Source organism: Geotrypetes seraphini, chromosome 1 (assembly GCF_902459505.1).
Source record: "Geotrypetes seraphini chromosome 1, aGeoSer1.1, whole genome shotgun sequence".
Taxonomy (NCBI): Eukaryota; Metazoa; Chordata; class Amphibia; order Gymnophiona; family Dermophiidae; genus Geotrypetes; species Geotrypetes seraphini.
The window spans coordinates 12191599-12209948 of record NC_047084.1 but is presented as its reverse complement, the minus strand read 5'-3'; the positions used below and the strand labels follow the sequence as shown (position 1 = coordinate 12209948).

Sequence of the window (18350 nt, the reverse complement as noted above, 5' to 3'; positions counted from 1 at the left end):
TTCGGAGCATTTAGCACAATGGGCCATGGAAGAAACCTATATTGCAGCTTAGCAAAGGGGGGGGGTATGGTAGGTGCCTATGAGCGTCGGAGCTAATACCACCGCATCCGGCGATAAAAAAGCTTAAGACAGCTTTGTAAAGAGGGGGGGGGGGGGTATATGTTGATGAGTACAGTATTATGTGCAATTTTGGCCCATTTCATCTCAACAAGCAGAACTCAAAAGGGTTCATCATATTCTGTATGATGAAGGTTTAGACAGGTCAGGGTTGTTCAGAATGGGGAAAAGACAAATGAAAGGGCATAAAACAGATCATGAACAGGGTGGAAAAAAAGAGGGCACTCTATGGAAATAAAGTAGTGGAGAAAATAGTGCAGTGGCCCCAGAACAAGGGGAACTGGGTTTGATTTCCACTGTAACTCCTTGTGATACTGGGTAAGTCACTTAATCCTCACTGCTTGAGGTACAAAATCAGTACCTGTATATAATATGTAAATCACTTTTACTGTAACCACAGAGAGGTGGTATATCGAATCCTATTGCCCGCAAATCCTATTCCAGGAAACTGGAAAAAAAAAAAATCATAGAAAGTTTTATTTTTATGTGTTACATAATTGAGCTGTGGAATATGTTGCCAGAGGCTGAAGTCAAAGAAACTAACATAGCTGGGTTCAAAAACAGATTTGGATATGCTTCTGGAAGAGAAGTAAATAAAAATGACTAGCCAGGTAAATTTGGGAGATTCATTGTTTATCTTTGGAAATTGAATTCAGTGAAACCGATGTAGTTTTTGAGATCTACTGGGACTTGTGACTTGGACTTGCCACTACTGGAGACAGGATGCTAGGCTCAGTGCGACTTGATATGGCTTTTCTTATGTTCTTAAGTGAGAGTGTGGTGCAGTGGTTAAAGCTACAACCTCAGCACCCTGAGGTTGTGAGTTCAAACCTATGCTGCTCCTTGTGACCTTGCGCAAGTCACTTAATCCCCCCATTGTCCCAGGTACATTAAATAGATTGTGAGCCCGCCGGGACAGACAGGGAAAACTACTTGAGTACCTAAATAAATGCATGTGAACCATTCGGAGCTCCCCCGGGAGAATGGTATAGAAAATTGAATAAATAAAATTTCAATTTTTTTTTCTTCAGGGCTTCTCTCGTCTTGTATCATTGTTGGAATTTGCCAAGAGCTCAAGCTCCCCTCTCCCTTTTCCTGCCATTCTTCTGTTATTAGGTCTTGTTTTTTCTCTCGGCATGTCCTCCTACGCTTTTCTTTTCTTCTCTGCTCCTAGCCATCTCTCTTCCGCTTTTCTTTTACCACATCTTTCATTCATGGAGATCTCTATCTTTTATGCCTTCCCCTTGTGGCTGATGGCTTCTCTCTCTAGCTTTCTCCATCTTGGTTTGGAGGCTCTTTGGGAAAAAGCCTTCCCATAAGCCTGCTTTCACTCTTATATACCTTAGCTCTTTCCTCAAGAGTATCGACACTGCAAACTCTAGCAGCCACCACAAATGTTAAAACAGTCATGTTTATTTTTATACTCTGTTTTATGTGGTTTCCTCATAGATCCTCCTCTGTCAAGAGTACAGAATAGTACTGTGCAAATTTCTATCACTGTGTAAGGAAATCAGTAACATTTCTAAGCTGGGGAACCAATGGAGGCCTCTGCTTTCGCCTGCACACCACAAGCTGCTCCCCTCCAATTAGAAATCTGCGTCCATGAACATGGATTGTTTGTTAGTGTAGTGATAAGTCCAATTAATACAAGGACACAGACATGTATGCTAAGCAAAAACTCAAAAAAGAAACGTACTGTAAATTTGTTTAGCAGAAAAACCACATTCATACAAAACCAAAATTTAAAAAAACAGAAAAATAATGAGTACAAAAAATGGAGAAAACAGACCTCATACACTCCACTGTACCCTAAGCCACCCGTATCATCACAGGTCTGAAAAAAAAAAACTCCGTACATATATATTATATCAGTCTTTCATTTCACTCAATAAACTTATTTTCCAAAACTCATTTTCTGTTATTATTAAAGCTGGATGAAAAAATGACTAATTCTGCATAAAACATATTGCAATGACTACAGCCCCCATGGTATGTGTGAGGGGGGTACAGATGGCCGAGGCAGGAGAGAGTGGGCATTCCTACTGCCAACGATCTTCGGCATCCCTCCTGCCAATGATCTTCATTGGGAGGTTGTCACGATCTTCATTGGGGGGTTCAGGATACGGGGAGTCCGGATTTCTGAGGCAGGAGGGAGTGGGCATCCCTCCTGCCTCTCTTTTTTGGGGAGGCAATATGGCAGAATTAATCACTATTTTTTGTGCATTGCGAAGCAATGTTAGGGCATCGATCAGTGGGCTGGTTTTAATATTAATTACCTCTTTTTAATACTAATGAGGTCATTTGCATAGCAGAGTCAGAGGCTGCAATGGACGCACAGAAAAGTGTGTGGTGAGACATTGAGTGCATCAGTTGGTAAAATTATGTCAACATTAAATCAGTTCAACCAGTTTAGCACTGATCATTAGACACACAGTGACTTTAGTGCATTTGAGCCTTATAAGCTTCTAAAATAGGTCTAGTTCTGAACATCTAAGTTCCATCCAGGACATCTTGGGAAAGGTTTGATTATCGCCACAAGACATCCAAGTTAAGCCTTCCCAAAGCCGTCCATAACATGCCTCCCAACATGTCCCCTGGAACTCTGGATGCACAGCGGGTGAATCGTTTCGCTAAACAGTTTTGATTATCGGCACAAGAGGATGGGTGAGAGGGGAGGAAAGATGCTGCAAATGATGGGGAGGAGTGAGAAAGAACTGTCTCTGGTGAATCGGACAGCACTATTGTCAGGGATGGAGTCGGGGAGTGTTGGGGACATTCAGGAGGAGCTTCGGGGGTCGATCTAACTAGGGCTTATTTTGGGGGTAGGGTTTATATTAAGAGTACCTTTAAAAATCATGCTAGGGCTTATTTTCAGGATAGGTCTTTTTTCGGGAAAACGAGGTAATCGGTTTTGCTCTTGGCATGGCATGTTTGAGGGCCTGAATTCAGACATGTGAGATGCATAGTGTAGGGCCTGTGATTCATGATGCTCTATGGACCACAACTGTCAGAATGCCATTTTGTCTCCTCTAAGATTTAATTGCAGGTTCCTAGTAAATTATTTAATTATCTTAGTGAATATCAAGATTTCAAATCGAGAGAAAAAACTCCTCAAAAAGGAAGTTAGTCTTAACTGTCTTAGTTTCTTTGTTCATTGAAATAAATGGTTCAATGAGATTATATATAAAGAACAAAAGTTAAAATTTCATATTGGTAAATATTACCTACTGTGTTTCCCTGAAAATAAGACAGTGTCTTATATTAATTTGGGGTCCAAAAAACACACTAGGGCTTATTTTCGGGGTATGTCTTATTTTTTTCATATACAATGATCATCTCTCTCCCTTCCTCTCCTCCACCCCAATTCTCTTTCCTTTCTCTCCCCCATATGTGCCGCATCTTTCCTCTCCTCTCACCCATCCCCTTGTGCCTTCTCTCTACAGCATATTTCCATCCCTCCCTCCCATCCCCCCTGTGCATCAGAACCCTTGCACAGCATCTTTCTATCTTCACTCCCTCCCATCATGCAGCAGAACTCTTGCCCAGCATCTTTCTATCCCTCCCTCCCATCCCCCCCCCCACAGCAACCCTCCCACCGCGAAACTGACATACCTCCTGCCAAACAGCAGCGTCGGAAGCACTTTAAACAGGCTGCTTCACGGTCTTCTCCCGCCGGGTCCTACTATCTACCGCATCGCTGTGAGACTGATATACCTCTCGCCAAATAGCAGCATTGGCAGCATTTTAAACAGGCTTCTTCGCGACCTTCTCCCTTTGGGGCTTTCTCTGTGCCATGTCGCTGATGACATCATCAGAGAATCAGCAGAGGGTTGGACAAGGTGGGAGAAGACCACGAAGCAGCCTGTTTAAAATGCTGTCAACGCTGCTGTTTGGAGGGAAGTATGTCAGTCTCGCTGTGGGAGGGTCAGTGGGGTTTGGATGGGAGGAAGAGATGGAATGATGCTGCAAAGGGGGATTGGTGGAAGGGGGGAGAGTGGGGAGAGTGGGGACATTTGAGAGGGGCTTTGGGGCGATCTAACTAGGGCTTATTTTTGGGGTATGGCTTATATTAAGACCTACTCCAAAAATCATGCTGGGGCCTATTTTCAGGGTAGGTCTTATTTTGGGGGAAACAAGGTAGGTGTTCGCAGTCCTAGTACAATCCATCATCCTCTCCAGATTGGATTATTGCAATTCTATCTACCTCAGCCTAACCAAGAAAAGCCTCCACAGACTTCAGCGGATTCAGAACGCCGCAGCTAAGCTTGTTTTCGCGAAAAGAAAATTTGATCACGTCTCACCACTCCTGTCTAAGCTCCATTGGCTCCCAGTAATCCCCAGGATCCACTTCAAATGTGCGTGTCTGGCCTACAAGATCCTACATGGCATCCTTCCTGCCGTTATCCCTCTATCCTGGAACTCCCCAACCCCTACTTCCTCCAGATCCTCCCAAATTTTTAAACTATCCTTCCCTTCTATAAAAGGTATTTCCCATGTAGGCAAACTTGGGTCATCCCTCCCCTTTAGAATCACTGAGATCTGGAATAACCTCACCTCCCCTCTCCGAACCTCAAGCTCCCTCCAACTCTTCCGCAAACACCTAAAAACCTGGCTATTCTCAAAACTGTAACACTTCCCCCCTCTTAGGCCTCTCACCTTCCCCCTTTACACCTAACTCTTTAATCTCTCCACTGTAGTTCCTCTCTCATCTTTCTTCCTGTAAACCGTGCCGAGCTCCGCATTCGTGGAGATGGTGCGGTATATAAACCCAAGGTTTAGTTTAGTTTAGTTTAGTAGGTGAACTTAAGACTATTGAGTACTTTAAGCATTGTAGCAATTGTATCTCTTGAATTAGCTAAAATTTGAGACATTCCCCTCTTTTACAAAACCATAGCATGGTTTTTGGCGCCAACCATGCCGGCACTAAAAACTGTGCTACAGTGTTGCAAAAGTGGGGGATTATGTCCTCATAACATTAACCTTCCAGAAAGACTTCTTCATCATAATTGTTGGTATTTAAGTGATGTTATTGCTCTCTGAGGACAAGCAGACATTATTAAAGCCATAGCCTCAGCACCCCGAGGTTCAAACCAACGTTTGGACAATTTCCTGGAGGAAAAGTCCATAGTCTGTTATTGAGAAAGACATGGGGGAAGCCACTGCTTACCCTGGATCAGTAGCATGGAATATTGCTACTCCTTGGGTTTTGGCCAGGTACTAGTGACCTGGATTGGCCAACGTGAGAACAGGCTACTGGGCTTGATGGACCATTGTTCTGACCAAGTAAGGCTATTTTTATGATTTTATGCTCCTTGAAACCCTAGGCGAGTCACTTAATAATCTCCCTATTGCCCCAGATATATTAGATAGATTGTGAGCCTGCCGGGACAGATAGGGAAAAATGCTTGAGTACCTGAATAAATTAATGTAAACCGTTCTGAGTTCCCCTGAGAGAACAGTATAGAACAGGGGTGTCAAAGTCCTCCTCGAGGGCCGTAATCCAGTCGGGTTTTCAGGATTTCCCCAATGAATATGCATTGAAAGCAGTGCATGCACATAGATCTCATGCATATTCATTGGGGAAATCCTGAAAACCCGACTGGATTCCGGCCCTCGAGGACCGACTTTGACACCTGTGGTATAGAATATTGAATAAATAAATAATGCATCTAGAGAATTAGATTACCAGCTGTCTACAGTCAGAGCCCTTCTGCTTGCACAGTTAGATGGTATATTAGGATGTAGGTTCAGAGTGGGCTTCTGTGACCCTGGCACACAGTTTTACTGCCCATTTCTTTGAATGCCAATGTACTGTAGATAAGCTTTCAATGACTTATTTTTCTGCCTACAGTTTGCTATAAAATGCACCGATTGAGGGTGCTGAAAAATGTATAGAACATTACAAACCTTTACGTGGGGTGTGTGAAAATGACCACTGTTACCGTTATATTTTGGGGTGTAAAAACCTGGAATGACCTACCAGAAGTTATCAGGACAGAGACAAACTACACTACATTAAGAAAAAACCTGAAGACCCACTTCTTTGACAATTAACAGTCTTAGTTTCTGTATAACTCCCCCTACTTCTGTGTCCCCTATCTTATCTTCTCCATACCCCCTTCCCTACTACATTCCCCCTTCCTCCTTGATCTCTCGCCTTGAGCCTGTATAGGTATGTGCGATGCACATATGGAAGATTAGATTAGATTACATTGGATTTATGAATGACTGATGCTACATATAGCCACAAGGAGCCCATTAAAGAACAATTTGGACGTAAAGAAACAGACAATTAAAAAAAACAAAAAAAAACTTTAAAATGAAAAAGAATAGAAAATAGGCAGGTGTGCAAGTTTGCAAAGTTAACTGATGTGGTCAAATTGCAACAGAAGTTCAAATGACTCCCAATGCCCTGCTAGGATAACTTTCCATATATGTAAATAATCTGTCATTTAAAAAGAAGAGCTGCGCTCAATAACACTATGCAGTTACAGCATTCAGGGTTTGTTTGGTTGGGGGGGTTTTTCAAAGAAAAAAAAAAATCAGACATCTTACTAAAAAGAGGAACTTCATGTTGACAGGCTTGTGTTCACTTTGTCACTTGGCACAAGCAGGCGGCTGAAGGAAAAACCATTTAAGTCTCAAGTAGGGGGGGAAAAAAACTCTCCGATGGACAGCTGCAGCAGTTCCTTCGTCCACTCACACACAGACCTTCTCTCAACCTCCCTCTCTCCCTGAACAGTAACCTGCAGCGTAGCAGCGTCTTGACAGGAGGGCAGGAAGCATGCATAGAGTGGCCACGGAAGGATGTGATGTCAGTAACCACGAACAATAAAAGGTGTAAAGGTGTTTCCTTCCCTAAACTGTTCCAGAAGTGCAAAATGGGAACCAAAACTCTCCACTTCCTTCTTTGGAGAGAAGCATCTGAGAGCTTCTTAATGCTGAAGCTTCTCACCCCAAGAAAGTTGTCATGCCAGGACCTACCGAGAGTTCACTCAAAACAAAGGAAAGCATATGGCACAAGTCATTGGAAGCCTTTTGTCACCAGCTTTCTGAAGGACTGTAAGGCACTGTGTGGATGCTTATCCTCTAGCAGCATCCCTATCTTAAAACTTAAGGGAAAAAAAAGAGATTTTTCTGAAAAGGAAAAGCGCATTTGATGGGTCCTGCAAAGCAAAACTGTGCAGATCACTGATCAACCTCAAATCACATTCGTCCAGCAAGAAAGGAAATTAATGAGCCATAAAACTAGCTGGAAAACATTGCCAGTAAAATCATACATTAAAACTCTGCTTATGGCACTTTAATTGGCCAATCAGTGAATTAGGCTAACACGCGCTTTGGAAATGCACTGTTCTATCTTACAAGGAATGTTCACACAGGACAAAGGCAGGGAAGTTTAGCTAGAAGACTGTTTTTTCATTCTCTCTCACTACTGTCCCTATGTGTTTTTTGTACAATCTGTTCACACTGCCCCCAAGGACTGATGTCAGACATTTAGGGGCCCAGGATAGAAACTAGGGCCCACCTGCAAACTACTCCTCAAACTTGAGGGCTCATGTGATATTGAGGCCCAGGACAATTCCCCTAGTTGCCACCCGCTAGTACCGGCCCTGCACTCAACTCTACAGGTTCCTCTAAGGAAAACTCCCCCCATATCAACCTGTCTCACAAGCAGTCAGTCACATATTCAAGTGCTTTGAATTTCCATGTACGCCTAACCTACATTCCCACTCTGTTTTGGAAATCTATTAAGATTTTAAGGCTACTAAGAATGAGCAAAAAGTACCCGCTTTGTTTTGCAAATATATTTCTGCATGTTCTGCAAAGCACAAAAGCCAACCATAAAAAAAAACACCTGTCAGAATTTTATGCAAAAGGCCAAATTTCTGCTTTATGACATTTTAAAATAAATAATAAAGCCAGAAAGAAGAAGAGACTGAGGAGGTAGGAGCTTGAATAAACTGGCAGCTGGGGGTTTCTGCAACACCATCACACTATAAAAGGAATTCGATGGTAAAAAAAAATATATATATATATAGTCAACCCAGGTTTTTCCATCTGAGCCCAGGTCTGTTGCTGTTTTACCTGGTCCGATAGATTGGTTTCTGGAATGTGGACCTGGGCATCTGGAGGAAATGTCCTTGGCAGGAGGCAGGCTGAGGATCTCCAGGCCTCAATCGAGGCGGTCAGTCTCTCTCCAGTTGATCGAAGCCCTCCGAATCAACTAGAGTTCTATACTGCGTAATTCGCGGCATCAAGAAAAGGGAGCGAAAATGTTCTGATTCAGAACCGCGAGGTGAGAGAAACCCGTGGTGATAGCAGAACGACCACGAAGGTCGTTGGAGTTGGCAGAAGGTGGTTCGATACATTTGGAAGAAGGAAGACGGGACCTGAATATAATTGCCTTAATTTCAGAAACAGTGCATACTGAGTTATTTAGTTCACAAATGACACTGACTCTAATTCAGAGACCAACTGTGTTTAACTTGGAAACAATTTCAGCTTTGCAGGCCTCTTTGTCAACTCAAATACAACAAATATCATCCCACTGTAAAGGAATCTTATCTGAATCAGATATCTATAATAATAAAATGCTAAGCGCGCATGCACACTCTTACCACGTGCTTCCCTGATCCCTGATCTGTCGGACTGTAGTGGTAGGGTGCACATGCATGCCAGACAAGCGTCCCTGCTTCCCACCTCTCCACCTCGTGCCGCTGCAGAAACGGCCCCACACTCGCGGCTCAACTTCAGGCTCACTTAATCCCCTTCCCTTCCCGTGATCCGACCGGCTCACTTAGTCCCTTCCCGCCCCCCCCCTTTCCTTCCCGTGCTCCCGACTCCAAACCTGCCAACTCCAGCAGCCTGCAACACTCTACACACGCTGCTTCGGGGCCTTCTACTGCCCTGATTTACTCTGGCATGTCCCTGATGATATCATCAGAGACGCAGCAGAGCAAATCAGGGCAGTAGAAGGCCCCGAAGCAGCGTGTGTAGAGTGCTGCAGACGCTGCTGGAGTCACAGGTTTGTCGGGACCGTGGGACTAAGGGACTAAGGGAGCCGGCCAGACCGTGGAAAGGGAAAAGGGGGGGGGGGGGTAGGGAAAACAGTGCTGCTGCACAGGGAAGTAGTGTGGGGGGAAGGAAATGGAGGGGGAGGGAATGCTGCTATGGCTGCTGCACAGGGAAGTGGGGGGAGAGAAATGCTGATGCATAGGAGGCAGGGAGAGAGACAGACAGATAGAAAGAAAAGAAGAAAGACACAGGGGCAGGGAGAGACACAGAAAGACAGACAGACAAAGGGGGCCAGGGAGAGAGACAGACAGAAAAAAAGACAGCGGGAGGGAGAGAGAGACAGAAATAAAGAAAGACAGACAGACATATATTCTAGCACCCATTAATTTAATGGGCTAAAATACTAGTTACAAAAGATTAAGTTAAAAAATTAGAAAATAAAGTTGGAGATTATACATTGAGACTGGAAACAGTGAAATCACAGGTCCAAACCTGGATAAGAGATAGTGGGAAAATCCATTACAAACTGGAGATTCTTATAAATACTGTCAGACGGCAATCTTAGATTAATAAATTTTCCTAAAGCATATTCAGTACCAGCTGTTGATATGTTTAAACGATATTTAATTAAGGTTTTGAAAATTCCTGAATCATCCTGTCCTCCGAGCTCTAAGATATATTACCCCCCAATGGGGGGGGGGGGGGAAACCTGCTGTGGCCCAGCAAGGTCTTTCGGTAGACAGCTTGGATTTAACTAACTTTTTGGAGAGATCAGATATGAAGTTGGTAGTTCTAGCAACATTGCTGCTATACTTGGCTTTGGACTCTGACAGAGACTGGTTGATAAAAAAAAAAAAAATTTTCAAACACCACAATGTTTTGTTTTTGAACTATAAAATTCGGATATATCCTGATATATCAAGAGTTACCCAAAAGAAGAGGTGGCAATTATTATTGTTCCATCCCCAAGTTTTACAGTTGGGTACAACCTTTCTCTTGAGATATTCTTGCAAATGTTTGATAGTATTACAAGGAGTTAATGTGTCTTTTTTAAACCTTCTCAGTTATTTAAATTTATTTCAAAGAAGGTCCCATCAATTACTCCTTCCAATTTGCAACCACAATCTTCGATTTAATACAGCAGGTCCATTTTAGGCTCTATCTGTTCCTATATTTGATTGGATTTGAGTATGTAATTCTGTTTATTCTTATAGCACTCCCCCACAATGGTGGACTAGCCCCCTTTTACTAAACCGCAATAGCGGTTATTAACGCAGGGAGCCGCACTGAATTCTCCAAGCTGCTCCCAACGCTCATAGAGTTCCTATGAGCGTTGGGAGCAGCACAGAGCATTCAGCGCAGCTCCCTATGCCAATAACTGCTATTGCAGTTTAATAAAAGAGAGGGGGGGGGAGTTAAATTAGCAGTGTATAATTGGGGAAAAAAAATTTTCTTCCTCTTAATATTTCCTTTATATAGTGTCAGTGCACTGCTTATTTCTGTATGATTGTGTTTCATCCTGTAAAAATATAATTGCAATAAATAATAAAGTAAAATAAATAAATAAATAAAGCCAGAAAGAAGAGAGGGGCTTACAAATGCACCCCCCTCCTTTTGATTTATTTTTGCTTATGTGGCATTTATCTTAAGACGCACGCTTCCTATGCACAGAAAACACAACCTAAAGCTGAAACTCTGCAAATGTTTAGTACGGTAAATGCACACCGCTTTAATGATTCACTGAATAGTTTCCCAAAAGCCATCAACAACGTGGAACTAAGAATCTCAAGACTCTGCAGGAGCTTTGCATACTATTTTGCAAGAAACTCTATAAAAATCTCCCACTCAACAGAATTTCAGAAAAAGGAGAACTAGCAGCTAGAAGCGAGACAAGCCATTCGGTAGATAACGAGAGCCCATAAACTTCCCAGATGCTGCCTAACATGCATATACTGTACATACGGTAACTTACACAATTATACAGTATTCCATAAAACACTTTCTACTATAACCTTCTTTTTTGAGTGTACTCGAAAAGCAGCAGATCTTCTTCTTTTGACAACCTTTTAATTATCAGGCCCAACAGAAGAGAAGAACAGCTGACACAAAGAACACTTGTTTTTCTCTGGTCTCATTACACACCCCTTATGTTTTCTCACAGTACAAGAGGACTGGAAGGAAGTCTCATCTACCCTCAACAATCACTTCTCTGCCGGACAAGATTCAGCCACCGCCCTTTCCTTCTTAGTTATACTTGAGAAAGATGGGAGTGGGAAGTAACTAAGAAGGGATCTTCTATAGTCCTTATTCCAAGGAGGTCAACAAAATAGTCCTTAATCAAGACAGCTATCTTGTAGGTGGACACATGCAGCTAGGATGTACGCTTTGCGGGGTGGATAAAATAATTATCAGAGTATTCATATTATTGGCATTTATATAGTGTTGTTCAGTGCAGGGACGGTGTTAAACATGCTGGAGCAGGGCAGATATTTGGGAAGGGGTACTGAAACCCATCAACAGACTGTATTGCCATCAGTTTTCGCTTCATGTAGATTTGGGGTCCCTTAGAGTATGAGCACCGAAGAGCATTCTCTTAAGTCTCTGTAAAACACTAACACTTTAGATCCTACATTTTAGTCATTCTAAGCACACATGACACACAGTAAAATCAATAAATATATGTTAAATTTTAAAAAAATTAAATCTAGAATCCAAGCCTTTGGAGCTACTTATATATTAAAAATTTCCTTGTATGTGCTCTGCCTTGTTAAATCTTACATGTTTCTTGACCCTGGGCAGCTTCAAAATTTCTGTTAAAAAGATCTTTTGCCTATGGATTTGCACCCCATAGAAACTGACACAATTAGGATAGCTGTTTTGCACTTTTGTGTGTGGCACGGTGGTTGGAGCTACAGCCTCAGCACCCTGAGGTTGTGGGTTCAAATCCCACGCTGCTCCTTGTAAGTAAATATGGAAGGACTAATAATACCTGTTAAGGTGACTTTTAAATCCTTGCCAAAATGCTTTATGTAATTAAAAATGCAAGCATCAGGCATCTGTACAACCAACAATCTATATAAAGAAAAACAGGAAGTGGAGTAGGCGGATGAGAGCTCTAATGGGAGGGTTAATAACACCAAGCTAGCAGCATCTTACTACAGTAAGATCAGGAAAAGACAGAAGGTTGACAAAAGAAAGTATTTCAGAGACATTTAGGGGAGATTGTGGCATAGTGGTTAAAGCTACAGCCTCAGCACCCTGAGGTTATGGATTCAAACCCATGACACTCCTTGTGAGTATTTTCCCGCTAAGCTGCGCTGGGGTGCGCTGGCGCACAAAATATTACCTCGCAGCGCACAAGTTTCTCGTCACAGCGCACACAGTGTAGAGCACAGTTCTTCAACCGCCGGTCCGCAAACAAAATCTTGCCGGTCCGCGAAGGATTCGGTCCCCGCCGCAACGAAAGGCCGGCGTCAGCTGACTTGCAACTTCCTGTTGCAGTCGCTGTGCCGGGACTCCTGCCTTCCACCGCGTTTGCCTCCTGCCTTGTCTCCGCACCTCCAGACCAGCAGCGGCAGCTGTGTATGCTTTTAACTTCGGCACAGAGCTGCCCCTAATCAATAGTTTAGCGCGGTTTCATAAGGCAGCCTCGGGGCCTTTGCTAGGCCGGCCCACATCGCATCATCGAAGCGGGCCGGCTATCAAAGGCCCCGAGGCTGCCTCATGAAACCGCGCTAAACTATTGATTAGGGGCAGCTCTGTGCCAAAGTTAAAAGCATACAGAGCTGCCGCTGCTGGTCTGAACTCTTGGGCCGCTGAAGGAGGGCAAAAAGCAGCTGTCCTGGAGGTTTCCCTTCCTCTCGCCTTTACAGGTTCCTTTTTTCCACCTTTTTTTTTTTTCCTTCAAACGGCAACGGGCCCCAGCATCGACATCAATCAAGTAAGTTCCACTGTCAATCAAGCGGTTCTGCTCGGCCAAAGCTTCCCCTGTGACATGAGCCACCCTCAGGGGAAAGAAAGTGACCCACAAAGGTGAGGGGAAGGGGGGCAGATGATGGAAGTTGGGGGGGGGAGAGAGAGAGAGAGAGAGAGAGAGAGAGAGAAGGGGCAGATGATGGAATGGAGGAGATGAGAGAGAGAGAGAGAAGGGGACAGATGATGGAAGTGAGAAGAAGGGAGAGAGAGCAGAAGGCAGATGGATGTCAGTTGAGAAGGGAGAGCAGATGCTGAATGGAAGTGGGGAAAGAACACATACTGGATGGAAGGAGGAGATAAATAAAGGGGGAAGAAAATAGTAAGATAATGGAGGGGTGAGGGAAAGGGGTGACAAGCTGTGTGTAGACACAGTGAAAAGAGGGAAACGGGACTAAATAGTAAGAAAGAATTTAATTTAGATGGAGGCAGAAAATAGAGAAGGAAGACCAGAGAAGAAAAGGGAAGAGAGAGCAGAGAATGATCAGATCTGAGTGGAGGAAATGAGAAGAGAGATATGCTAAAAACCACAGGGGGGAGGGAAGGATAGAGATGCCAGACCATGAGGGGAACAGAAGGAAGATGATGGATGCTAGACCAAATTGGGGGGTGGGGGGGGCAGGAGGAGAGATGGCAGGGAAAGACAGACAGTGAATGGAAGGGGCAGATGCTGGACTGAAGAGACAGAGAAGGTTATCATGCTGCTGTACCGGGCCATGGTACGCCCTCACCTGGAGTACTGCGTCCAGCACTGGTACTTTAAGAAGGACACGGTACTACTCGAAAGGATCCAGAGAAGAGCAACTAAAATGGTTAAGGGGCTGGAGGAGTTGCCGTACAGCGAAAGATTAGAGAAACTGGGCCTCTTCTCCCTTGAGCAGAGGAGATTGAGAGGGGACATGATAGAAACATTCAAGGTACTGAAGGGAATAGACTTAGTAGCTAAGGCAGGGAGAACGAGAGGGCACTCTCTAAAGTTGAAAGGGGATAGATTCCATACAAACGTAAGGAAGTTCTGTGGTAGAAAGCAACATATTTATTTGGCTCATAACTTGCTGGCGCCCGATATTTTTAGCTCACAGTGAAAAAAGTTTGCTCACAACACCCGCCCGCTTAGAGGGAACACTGCTTGTGACCCAGGGCAAGTCACTTAATTCCCCCTTATTGCTCCAGGTACATTAGATGCTTGAGTACCTGAATAAATTCATGTAAAACCATTCTGAACTCTCCTGGGAGAACATTATAGAAAATTGAATAAATGCATAAATATTCCTAGAAAACCAAATTATGTATGAGGGGGTGCTGAAAAATTCTCAGCCCAGCCAGAAGAATGATATGGATATGGTTCAAACAATGTCAAAAACATTCATTTCTACGTATTGGCACATAACAAAATAAGATAACACTCTTTTCAGCTACAGTGGCAAAATAATGTTCAGAATTTAGGAAGTTGGTTGGTTGGTTGGGCTGAAATCTTTTCAGCACCCCCTTGTACAAGTCTGTCCTAAATAACACTAAGCACAAGCAAGAAAGGGCAAAAGGTGGCCCAGAAGAAATCAATAGCTGAGCTGAACGAGCAAGATTTTTTCTGATGCTATCTATTGAGGGATCAATATTTAGGGTTCCTTTTACTAAGGTGGCTTATGCTTTTTAGCATGCGCTAACCACACACTTAACGCTAACGCGTGCACGTTAATCTATGGACGCGTTAGCGGTTAGCACGCGCTAAACGCACGCTACAATGCTTAGCAAACCTTAGTAAAACAGGGGGTTAGTCTAGTTTAAATGGGCATGAGAGGCTCCAGCCTGTATTAGTTCTGACCATCATAGCACTGTCCAGTTAATACTGGAGCGGTCCTTGGGTGGAGCCAGTATTTAACTGGTTAGTGGCAATATTCTGTCCGTTAATAAGCAAATGCATAAAGTTAGGATAGTGAAAAGGCGGTCCCAACTTTACCCACCAAGCTAATCAGGCACAATTGACTTCTGGTTGACCACACTGACCTGGATAATCAATGATGGAGCCCAGATGGAGCCTGGAATTGAATATCCAATCTTATTTCAGCCCAGAGCAGTCAGTGGCTTCAAAACCTAATATAGGGGTCCTTTTATTAAGGTGTGCTAACCGATTTAGTGTGCGTTAAATGCTAAGGCATCCATTATATCATATAGGCTTCTTAGCATTTAGCACACCTTAATAAAAGGACCCCTTAATCTAATCTGAATTTTATATACCATTATTACAGTCCATTCTTGTTAGTTATGTTTTCCTGAATCACAATTTTGCTTATCTGTGGCTACATGCATGCCTTTTTCCATTGCAAATGCAAGCAGTGTCTCACTTCTGGCTCACCACACAATTGTTTCCCACATACTCACCTTTATAGGACCCCCAGGGACCCCTGAAGAAGACTTTTTATCGAAACGCGGACCATGTTGGGTCCTGTATCCCTAGCGGACTAGGTCCTTTAAGGCTTTTATGTGGATAAATTTATTTTATGTGGATGATTTCAGTGTACCTTTGGAACTTTGACACTTTCAAATAAAGTCCATTTAGGAACATCGTCACTCCACAGAGTTTTTTTGGTTTTCTCTGGATTTTCTTCTTTGTGGATATTTTGGGGTCAATTCCTTTTGTTTTTTAAATGTATTGTGAACACTATTTGCCTCTCACGCTGTGTTCATATATTCGTGGACCTTTGACCTTAGTAAAAAGCTTTCTCTTCCACTTTGCAGTTTTCCCTTTGCTTCCAGAAACAGCCACCAAGCATCATGAGAGTGAGTTACAAGCATTTGCAAATAGAGCTCCAAAGAGAAAGAAGTATATCATATGTCTGAGTGACAAACTACATGCTTTAGACAGGCTTTGTTCTGGCAAGTTTATGTTTATTAAAATTTGATATCCCGTCAAATTTTACAACAGTTTTCAGTGGTTTTACATAACAGTAAAATTCAATGAAAACAAAAGAAAAGAATGCCATAAAATAATAGGAAACGCATTTAAAAAATCACAATAATACAAGAAATAAGACTAACATACAGTTATTCCTGATGTGTAGGGGATGCCTGATATCCTCTCAATTAATGAATATGGTCAATTGGAAAGAAGTCAGTTCCAAAAGCTTATTGAAAAAAATAGGTTTTTAACAATGTCTTAAAGGCCTTGAGGTTCACTTCCGAATGAATATAATTCGGAAGTTGATTTCAAAGACTGGGTGCCAAATAAAAAAAATAAAAAAAAGAAAGCATTGTGATGAGTAAATTCCCAAGTTTCTGCTGTCATCTATGAGTTCAATGTGAATGAATCCATAATCCGATCCATCCGGCAAATAGAGGAACATATTCATTGGTCTATTCGTGAAGCTGCACCAGAAAGTTCCATAACATCTGTGGTTCATGATCAAGTCAATGGAAAAGATGGAGAAGCGGCTAAATTTGTGGAAAATGTTCCTTCGAGCAGGGACTGTCATCTTCATGACTCTGTACAGTGCTGTGTACGTCTGGTAGCTCTATAGAAATAATTAATAGTAGTAGTAGTAGTAGTAGTAGTAGTAGTACTAGTAATAATGTGAATGGTGAATAAGAAAAAAATGCAGAGGACAGCATTGTTGTCAGGATGAAAAGCCAGAGACATTTACATCACACCCAGGGGAAGGAAAACGTGAAACCTTTTTCTGTAATATGTGCTAAAAAATGTAAACCTTTCCAGGGAAAACCAAAGAGGATTGACCCCAAAGTATCCACAGAGAAGAAAATCCAGAAGAAACAAAAAGAAACTCTGTGGAATGACGATGTTCCTTAAATGGACTTTATTTGAAAAATGTCAAAGTTCCAAAGGTACAATAAATCATCCACATAAAATAAAATCATCCACATAAAAGTAAAATAATCCACATGAAAATCTTAAAGGACCTAGTTCACTAGGGACGCAGGACCCAACATGGTCCGCGTTTCGACAAAGAGTCTTCTTCAGGGGTCCCTGAGGGTCCTATAATGGTGAATACGTGGAAATGCTAATATGTGGTGAACCGCAAGAAAGACGCTGCTTGCACCCAAAGTGCATCCAGGGAGGCAGGTTCAGCTGACAATTTAGCATGCGTTCTGCTAAGTATAATTGAAGAAAAAGTGTATGTGTCAGAGTAAATCTTCAATGTGGATGAGACTGGCTTGTGGACATATATAATGAAAATGGCAGCCAAAGCCCCAACAGACAAGGCATTTGAAGATCACACAATCCTTCTTCTATGTGCCAATACCGAGGAAGATTTCAAATGCAAGCCTCTTATGGTCTGCAGAGCCCAAAATCCTCACACACTTAAAGGAAAGAACCTGAACTGCGTGACAGTCCACTGGAGAGGGCACTTCAAAGCTTGGATGATGTCCGTGTTATTCTGGGACTGACTCAACAACTGTTTCATTCCAGAAGCTGAACGTTATCTCCACCATAAAAACCTTGCATTTAAGGTAGTACTGATTTTGGATAATGCACCAGTACCCTGTCAGCAAGACCTGGAAAATGCACACCCTGACATTAATGTTCTCCTCATGCTTCCTAACACAACATCCCTCATCCAGCCCCTTGATAAGGGAATAATAAATATGCGAGAGCTGTACAGCAAAGCCTGGGAATCTTTAGATGCTGACCAGGAAACCACCATGTTTGATTACTGGAAGACAGTGACAAACACAATGTAATAGACTATGTTGGCATAGCCTGGGATGGCATCACACAGGCTGCTAACAGTTGTTGGAAAAAAGTCTGGCCAGGGAAAAGGCAAAAGTCCCTGATACACCAAGGTTTCAGCCTTTAAACTATGAAACCTGCCCTGTCACTAAGAAGGGAACCCATGAGCAGTAGCAATTCAGGTCAGTAAGAGGCCCTAGGAAATAGGAATATTCCTAGCTATAAGGCTTATTTGCCCTTGGATAATAAAGGAATAGTGAATAAACATAACCAAGCACCCCTTTCTTTGAACAAGAAGGAAGGAGGGGGAAGGGTAGAAACAGCAGTGAAAACTAAACTGCAACCAAAGGCTGAGAAACAGACCGAGAAAGCTCGGCCAACCAATTAGAACCTCATATTTCCATACAGAGCACTTGGGAAACTGAACTCCACTGTCACATTTCTGAGAAAAATTGGCTCCAATTTTGGTCCAAAACTCTGAGAACCATTTCTTCAGCTAATTCGATGCAATCTATGTTTTTTCTACATCATAAAGCAAACTGGACGCCTCAAAAACTTC

The 18350-nt window shown here is 42.8% G+C and overlaps 1 protein-coding gene across 12 annotated transcripts in view; it reads right to left on the bottom strand.

Annotated features, from left to right (window-relative positions):
• MEF2C (myocyte enhancer factor 2C) overlaps positions 1–18350 on the bottom strand; it is a 498913-nt gene that overhangs the window by 322217 nt on the left and 158346 nt on the right. The window lies entirely within an intron of this gene.